The sequence below is a fragment of the Triticum urartu genome, chromosome 6A (assembly GCF_056163025.1).
Source record: "Triticum urartu cultivar PI428250 chromosome 6A, HENAU_Tu73, whole genome shotgun sequence".
Lineage (NCBI taxonomy): Eukaryota > Viridiplantae > Streptophyta > Magnoliopsida > Poales > Poaceae > Triticum > Triticum urartu.
In genome coordinates this window covers 121,198,464-121,207,814 of record NC_141878.1, presented here as the reverse complement: position 1 = coordinate 121,207,814, position 9,351 = coordinate 121,198,464, and positions in this window count along the sequence as shown.

The window sequence follows — 9,351 nt, the reverse complement described above, 5'->3', positions numbered from 1 at the left end:
CCAGCCGCGAAACCCCACCCTCCTCCGTCCGCCATGTCACAGCTAGCCAGCCGGAGCCTCTTCCCCGACGACGTCGTCCACCGCAACAGCTCGATGTCCCTCGTCCACCTCCCCGGATGAGGATCCGTCATCCATCTCGCCGTCCGCCGGTTCAGCCGCCCCGTCCTCCACCTCCAAGGAGCTGCTCCGACGATCGCCTCATCTATCGCGGCTGCTCCATCCCCACATCGCCGCCTTAACCTGCTCCACCGGAACCGCAACATCCTCACCGACTCCTCGGACGAAGCCGAGGCCTACTCAGCGCCACCAAAGAGGTTGTACACTCATCGCATCGCACCTTCTCCTTAACTCGACCTCCCCGCGCCGATGGTGCTCCATCCCGCACCCCCATAGAGCGGCTACCTTGAAGCCGATGCCGTGGGTGACATCTCCACGGCGGCTCTCCCCTAGTGCGAGGCCCCTTCGGCGGCGGCATCCATACCAGTCAGATCTGCGGCAGCTTCGGCTCTCGCTCGCTCGCGCTGCAGCTCCGGCTCTCGCTCGATCGCTCGCTCGCCCAGCTGCTGCTGTTGCTCTGCCCCTCGCTCGTGCTGCTGCTCTGCTCCGATTAAGCCACACTTCAGTCGACTGAATCGACTTTTGGGTCAGTCGATTTTCAGGGGTTGGGGGGCTCACCGGAGTTGAAGAAGAACCACCCGCAGCGGGGACGGGGGCTCGCCGGAGAGGTACCCCACTATCTTTCTTAGGGTTCAGGGTGGGGGTCTAGAGGGCTGGCCGAGGCGGCGGTGGCGAGTTGTTTTGGGGCGGCGAGGCGGCGCTGGGGCCGGCGGTTCGGCCGGTGGTGGCTGGCGGCTTAGGGGGGTGTAGGTTGAAGCTGAACTGCAGGCCCTCCCTAAACTACATGTTAAGTGCCTCTCTGCTACCATTGCATTCAGTTTCGACAGTAGCATTCAGATTCCACAGTAAATTTCAGTTTCGACAGTTAAGTTCAGAGTCAACAGTTTTTACCTCATCTGTTGTAGTCAGGTGGTTTTTGGTGATGTTAATTTTACATCCATTTTACATCATCTATTGGAGATGCTATTAGAATCCCACTTGAAATTGACGATGTCTATCTTGTGCTGCTTCAGCCTTGACGTCTTATGGCTCACCGGAGCTGCTCCAACGACAGAACGATCCATCACAACAGAGTAGTGCCCTAGACGCCGTCTACAGATTCCTCAGATCTTCCTCCACACCTCTGACAGCCACCTCTGCCTCAACTGCTTCAGCGACCAACCCAATGATGCTAAGGTCGACACGGCTACGGCAAAGAGGTTGTACACTTGTTGCATCACTTATTACTATACATTCACGTCGATCCATTAGGGCTATTTTGGTTCAACGGAAAAACATTGATCCACTAGTTTTTACCATCACTCTAAATTTCTGCATGCTCTCCTTACATAATCTCACCATATTTTTTTCGTATGCATGTCAGATATTGTACACAGTCATGGGTGAACATGTAGAGAAAAAGAGAAGAGTTTTGCGCGGCAATACAATGTCATGCAAACATCGCTCCATGGTGGGTTCAATGGAAAACCCTCCCCACCCCTCTCCAGATTGTAATCCAGAGGAAGATATCTGTTCTAAGGCGGATTCAGATGCCGCTGACCACTCCTATTTACCCCCCAAGGTGTTTGCTCTACCTTGGCATGATGATGTTAGTTATATCATGCATATGTTGCCTTGCAGTGCCTACTTTTGACATCATATATGTCATCTGCTTACTTTAGACATGTTTTGTAATGCCACCTATTTAGTTTCTATATCATATATGGGAATTATGCAGTCTCATGTCTTTTAGCCAGCCATAATATATGTGAAATGTGCAATGCCACACTGTTTAACCAGGCATCATATATTTGAATGATATCTTGCCCATCCTTTTCTTCATTACATTTCCATTTGTCGGCAATGTTTGTACATTAAACTACTCTTCCTGTGAATCAGCCATTTGGGTGGGAGATGGAGAACTCTGGAGTGAAAACAAGGCCTTCAGAGCAGACAATGCTACCTGTCGAAGCAGATCTCTTGTTGGGTCCCGATAGCTCCTCAGAGATGGATTCAGAGACAGATGACCAGTCCTATTCCCGCACTGAGGTGTATGCTCTAACTTGGCACGGTTATACTACTCATATCATGCATACGGTGTCTTGCATTGCATAGTTTATACATCATATACACAATATTCAACACCATGTTCTTAGTTCAGACATCATATCGAATGCCCTCTGTTTAGCATATAAATCACATATGTGAATTAAATGATGCGATCCTGATTACTTAGATAACATGTAGGTGAATTATGTCATGCGATCATGTTTAGTTATTCATCATATCTTTGAATTATGTTATGCTATGCTATCCAGTTTAGATATACATCATATATGTGAAATTATGTCATGCTATCCGTTTTAGATAAACAATATACATGTCAACTATTTCATGCCCTCTTTTTTCCACACTATCTATTGCATCTGTCTCTCATACAATGTCTGTACATTCAACTATGTTTCCTGTTTATCAGCCATTTGAATTGGAGCGGGTGATGCCAGTATCTAGCGGACTAAAAACACGGTCTTCAAATAAAACAGTGCTACCTCTTGGTGGAGATAGCACCCCGGTTGTACATGCACAAGAACCAGCCCTACCACACATAACCAAAACTCTCGCAGATTGTACCCCTACTGTGATGGACAAAGAACTAGCTTCACCCAATCTAACCCCAACCCCAGCCGATAGTAACCCAGTTCCTATTGACGCAGCACCATCTCCACCACATAGCTCCCAAACAAGAGCAGTTAGTAAGGCAGCTCCAGTGCCCAAAGGGCCAGTACTATCATGGCGAACCCCAACTCCACCAGTTAGTACGCCTATTCCTGTGGAGGAAGCACAACTAGCTAGTCATAGTTTAGCATCTATCGCATTTGATGTTGTTAAATCGTATGTGCGTATCTTCCCATCTTGGAAATATTATACTGAAGATGAAGGAAAATGCCAGTTGCAGGTGTTTGTCCAGGAGTTATGTGTAAGTAATGTTATTCATGGCAATTACTTTGCTTCGTCCCATACATCCTACCTCCATGATGGTTATAATACAGCAAATTTTCCCATTTTTCTCTATAGAGAAGGACCGATTTGGAAACTCAGGATGAGGTAACCTGTGCTAATACCTCTGCTATCTTCAAGAATACTTGGTTGCAGTATCAGAATTAGCTGAAGAAAACGTACTTCATCGGCAAACAAACTCATCAAATTCCCTTACGTTCTCCTAAGACACATTTACTGGACAATGACTGGGAACGCCTTGTTCTGTACTGGTCCCGAACCAAGAATGTGGTAAGGTCTATGAGCTCATTTTCTATTTTTAAGTATTATATTCTTGCGTCTTACTGTACTCTGTTCATGTAGAACAAATGCCTAAACCTGAAGAACAACTGTTCTAATTTAAGATTCCATTGCTATCTTAGTTCAAAAAAGCGCTAGGCGTTAATTGTGCGTTTTGCCACCGCCTTGCGCTTTACTGACCAAAGCGCATGCTTATGCGCAGTTATGGATAGATTATGCGTAGTTATGCGCAATGCATTTTGCCAACGCCTAGATCCTAGGCGCGCTTAAGCGCTCGCTTAAGCGCGCCTTTTTTAACTATGATTGCTTTGCTCTTGTATCACTGTATTTACTCATGCAAACTTATTTTTAAATTGAAGGATCCAATCGAAACTCCAATGGCACAGCAGGTATGTTCACGCATGTTTCTTTAACAGGTTTGCTCTTATCAATAGCTCTGTTGATTTCAATTTCAATTGTGTATACAGTTGACTTTCATTCATGCACATTACTAGCATCACAATAGAGCCAATAGTGTTGTTGTTGTTGTACATGTAGACCCGTGGTACCCATCTGAAATCTTGTTGTGCAGTGTTGTTTCCCACGCTTTGTATTCTTTCACTGCTGCTTTGTCTTGAACTGGTATGATTTGAACCGTGTCTCTATTTTGATTTGGCAAGACGATGGAGTGACCATAGGACATAGATACATGTTTGTTTGATGCTTTTATCATGTACTAGTACTTGTCAATAGAAGACTTGGTAGTTTAATCTTGTCCACCTTACTAATGAACTGGTTCACCGAAATGAGTTTCATATACTAGTACATGCTAAACTTGTTATGTGTCTGCTTGTTTCTTCTTTTAGAATGCTGACAGAATATTGGGGAAGAGTGCCTTATTAAGCAATGGTAAAGGAAGTAATGCAGATAAGGTTCAGGATAGTGACACATCCTTGTTGGTCTCCAACAAAGCTAATAAAATAGCTAAGGAAGACTATCTTGAAGACAGCGAGACAACCCCAAAGTCCTGTCTTGGTTTAGTGTTCGAGTTACTGGCCACTACCGCTTGCACAAGCTATTCAAACTCACTATCTAAATCAGTTCGGTTTCTTGAGTCTCAACTACAAGCTGAAAGACATCGATCAGCTGTGCTGCGACAAGAAGCGCAAGGACCGCGGAAGTCCCTAGAGCATTCAGATGCATACTTTCTGGTGCAACAGCAAGCGTTGGAGGATTTTAGCGCCAAACAGGACAAAGCTAATTAGCTTGCTAAGCTTATTGCCAGCATGGTGGATACCCAAGATAACGTTTATTGAGCTCTTCTGAAGTTGTTTCAGTTATGGTCTTGTTTTGCTGCCGCGTTTATTTGCACTGGTGGCCAATTTTGACGGCCAGTGTATGTAATGTGCTGCTTTGTTCCCTATATTTGCACTGGTGGCGAACTTTGATGCCCAGTGGATGTAATATGTGTAATAGCGGTAATAGGCTAGCGTTAATTGCTTGCTTATTTATTTCCTTATTGTCTTGTTTAGTTGTTTGCTTGTAGTCACTGCAGTTCTTTTTCTGTTTTTTCTTGTGGCCACAATAGCCTATTTTTGGTAACTAGGCCAAAATAATCATGGCAACACACGGACTGTTGTAACCATGGGCCTCCTGCAGGCCGTATGATCCATCGGCCTTCTATACCGGCCTTAGGGTCCATGGGCCTTCTACGGGCTGTACGATCCATGGGCCTTCTATGGGTTGTACTATCCATGGGCCTCATACGGGCCGTAGGATCCATGGGCCTTCTACGGGGCGTATCATCATTTCGCCAATCATCGGCCATACTATTCGTGGACCATAACGGGCCGTTAATAGGCCGTATTTGATAACTCTATGAAAACAGCCCAACGGGGTTTTTTGACATGAAAATGGCCCAACGTATTAATGGTCCGCAAACGGGCCGACTGTAACGACGGGCTAAATTTGGCTCACAAGCAGAAAATGACAGTAACGGGCCGTATGTAACTGAATGCTGCAAATGAGCCCAAGAATCAATGGGCCCTGAGAAGGCCGAAAGATAACTTGGGCTAGAAACGACCCAATGGAATAACGGGCCGTTAATGGGTATAAAGTTATACACTGTTCATTACGGGCCAGTTTCACCACGGGCCGTTAATGGGCCAAGAGTTACAAAGGTCCTCATATGGGCCGAAAGAAGTCATGGGCCACACATGGGCCAGAAGTTAAAACGGGCTGAATCATATTGGACGGCCCAGATGACGCTATTGGGCCTAATTCGGATAGGGCGTAACGGGCATTGGGTTAGCGGGCTGTAAATGGGCTATATGCGAACATGCCGTTAACAAGCGTTCCGTGGGCCGGCCCGCCACCTTTTGACCAAGTCAAATGGGACGGCCTTTTCATAGGAATGGGCCTCTGTTGGGCCATGCCACATGTCGCCGTATCATAGGCGCCTTCAGTCCAATGAGCGGATGACATCTGTCCCAACGGTGAGCCGACACGTGTTTCCTCCAGCCAATGATGATTTTACACGTGGAAAATCCCCATTGGTCGGGGCTGTTAACGGGTTATCAGATCCAAAACCCGACCCGATAGCTTAACGGCGTTCCATTATGGTGGATGCCACGTGTCGGTCACCCTCGACGAAAGCACTTCTGTGACGCGTGATTTATCGTCCTGGAAGTGGACACTTCCGTGATGATAATTTTGGCAATGTCATGGAACACTTCTATGACAACACAGGTATGACTATCTTGATTCTGTCATAAATTTGTCATGGATGTACATGCATGACAGAAAATGCGACCTACTATGACAAACACGTATCATCACAGAAGTGTCTTTTTTTGTAGTGCCACCTTGCTGCACCTTATTTACTTTTGTTACTTGTTGCTCGTTACAAATTATCTTATCACAAAACTATATGTTACCACTTATTTTAGTACTTGCAGAGAATACCTTGCTAGAAACCACTTATCATTTCCTTCTGCTCCTCATTGGGTTCGACACTCTTACTTATCGGAAGGACTACGATAGATCCCCTATACTTGTGGGTCATCACTCAGCCATGTGAAAAAGCAGCTGGAGGACACCTAAGGTATGCAATGACCTTGTGTGTGTCCGGGAAGGGTGAATGTTTTTGTGCTTACCGCAGTGCTATGATATTTATTAGGGGCGGCGACCGAGGTGGAGGTCCTCAAGAAGGCACTACCGAGTCAGAGGAGAGAGCGGCAAAGGAACAGGCCTCCCGTGAAAGGCATGAGGCTAGGGTTGGTGAGGTCCAGCAGGAGTTCCAGGACGCCGTGAAGGAATGCGAGTCATTGGATCGCTAGAATGCGGACCAAGAGTCCAAACTTGCTAAGGCCCGCCAAAGCACGCAAGATGCCCGGACCGAAGCCCAAGGCGCCCTCCAAGAAATCTAAGAGGCCAAGAAAATCGCGGCGGGTAAGGCTTTCATTATGCAAAGCAAGTATGTGAAGAAGAGGTATCTCTTACTAACCCGGATTTGGAGTTCTCCAGGGGCGTTTGCGGATCTGCCGCATAGTGTTTCTGACGCTGCGGAATTCTTCCGAGCCGAAGAGGGGGGGCTCAACGGAGAAGCTGTTCCGGTCGCAATACCTTGCGCCAGAACATCCGGTGCCCTTTAGCGATCGGCTTAAATAGCTGGTCGAGCTGCATAGGGTGGCCGAACTAGCTATGAAGGATTTACTAATCCGTCTATGGCCTGCCGAAGCCGTATCTAGCAGCTACTTCAGGCTCGTGAAGCGGCTGGTTGATGCCTGCCCTCGGCTTGATGTCGTCAAGCAATCAGTCTGCATAGAAGGTGCGCCGATGGCCTTCGCCCGTGTTAAGATACAATGGGCAAATATGGACGCCGTCAATGTCGGATCACGGGTTCTGGCAAAACCCTTAAGGTTCGAATGCTGGGGTGCGCAATAAGATTTCCCCCCTACAGATCCACGTCCTAACTCAGCTATGATCTTACGAACTAACTCGACGAACTCGCAACACAAAGGACACAAGATTTATATTGGTTCGGGCCACCGTTGTGGTGTAATACCCTACTCCAGTGTGGTGGTGGTGGATTGCTTCTCGGGCTGAGGATGTACAGTACAAGGGGAAGAACAGCCTCCTGAGGAGAGGTGTTCTTATGCTCGGTGAACTTGTGGTAGTTCTGGTCTCTCTCGATCTGACCTCTTTAGCTATGGTGGTGGCTAGTCCTATTTATAGAGGCCCTGGTCCTCTCCCCAAATATCGAGCGGCAAGGGAGACAACAATGGAAAATTTGGAAGGGGACAACTAGTACAACTTATCCTGTCAAAAGTGGTCTTCGCCTGCAAAAGGCTCTGGTGGTGACGCCGCCTTGGGCTCCATGGTGACCTCCGTCTTGCTATCTTGCTGGTCTTGGTCTCATTGCACCGATATGGAAACCTATGCTTGATGCCTCGGTACTCCAGGCCTGTGCTTGCCCCCTTAGCACCAAAGAGGAAACAAGGACGCTGCGCACGCTGGCGCCCGCCTGGCCTTGGTCGTCATGGCTCACGTCACTAGAACCTGGCGAGGTTTGCCTGGCCTTGAACTCTCTGCCCCTCGCGAGCCAGCCTGGTGAGGCCGCTCCTGAGGAGGTCTTGCGTCGTCTGCCTCGTGAGGCTTGGCCCCTCGCGAAGGTCTTGAATGCCTTTATTGATGAAGATGGGCCATACAGGCCTGCTAGCAAAGCCACGCCGTGGGCCGCAGGCAGGCAAGTCTGGGTGAGGGAGTCCTGGATTAGGGGGTCTCCGGACAGCCGGACTATATCCTTTGGCCGGACTGTTGGACTATGAAGATACAAGATTGAAGACTTCGTCTCGTGTCCGGATGGGACTCTACTTGGCGTGGAAGGCAAGCTAGGCAGTACGGATATGGATATCTCCTCCTTTTGTAACCGACCTTGTGTAACCCTAACCCTCTCCGGTGTCTATATAAACCGGAGGGTTTTAGTCCGTAGGACACAACAATAACATACAATCATACCATAGGCTAGTTTCTCGGGTTTACCTCTCTGATCTCGTGGTAGATCTACTCTTGTACTACCCATATCATCAATATTAATCAAGCAGGACGTAGGGTTTTACCTCCATCAAGAAGGCCCAAACCTGGGTAAAACTTCGTGTCCCCTGCCTCCTGTTACCATCCGCCTAGACGCACAGTTCGGGACCCCCTACCAGAGATCCGCCGGTTTTGACACCGACATTGGTGCTTTCATTGAGAGTTCCTCTGTGTCGTCGCCGTTAGGCTTGATGGCTCCTTCTATCATCGTTAGCAATGCAGTCCAGGGTGATACTTTTCTCCCCGGACAGATTTTTGTATTCGGCGGCTTTGCACTGCGGGCCAATTCGCTTGGCCATCTGGAGCAGATTGAAAGCTACGCCCTAGGCCATCAGGTCAGGTTTGGAAGCTTAAGCTACACAGCCGATATCCGTGGAGACTTGATCTTCGACGGATTCGAGCCTCTGCCTTGTGCGTCACGTGGTCATGATGAGTACGATTTAGCTCTACCATCCGACAGTATTCAGGAGATCGCACCGGCAGCCGCTCCGACCCTTAATTCAGAGCCAATTGCGCCGTCCATGGACAGGTGGATGGACCCCGCCACGGAGGCCTTACCCTCATCGGCGATCGAGCCAAACATCGACCTTACTCTGCACAGGAGCCGTGTCGACAAACTGTCAGATCTCTCTCCGGCCATGGACTCCAAACCGCTTGTGCCCGTTCCTAGCGAATCCAATTGGGCTCCGATGATGGAGTTTACCTCCACGGATATTTTTCAGCACTCGCCCTTTGGCGACATACTGAACTCGTTAAGGTCTCTCTCCTTGTCAGGAGGATCCTGGCCGAACTATATCCGGCAGGATTGGGATGCGGACGATGAAGAAATTCGCGGCCCGCCCACCACCCACTTAGTAGCCACTGTCGATAACTTAACCGACATGC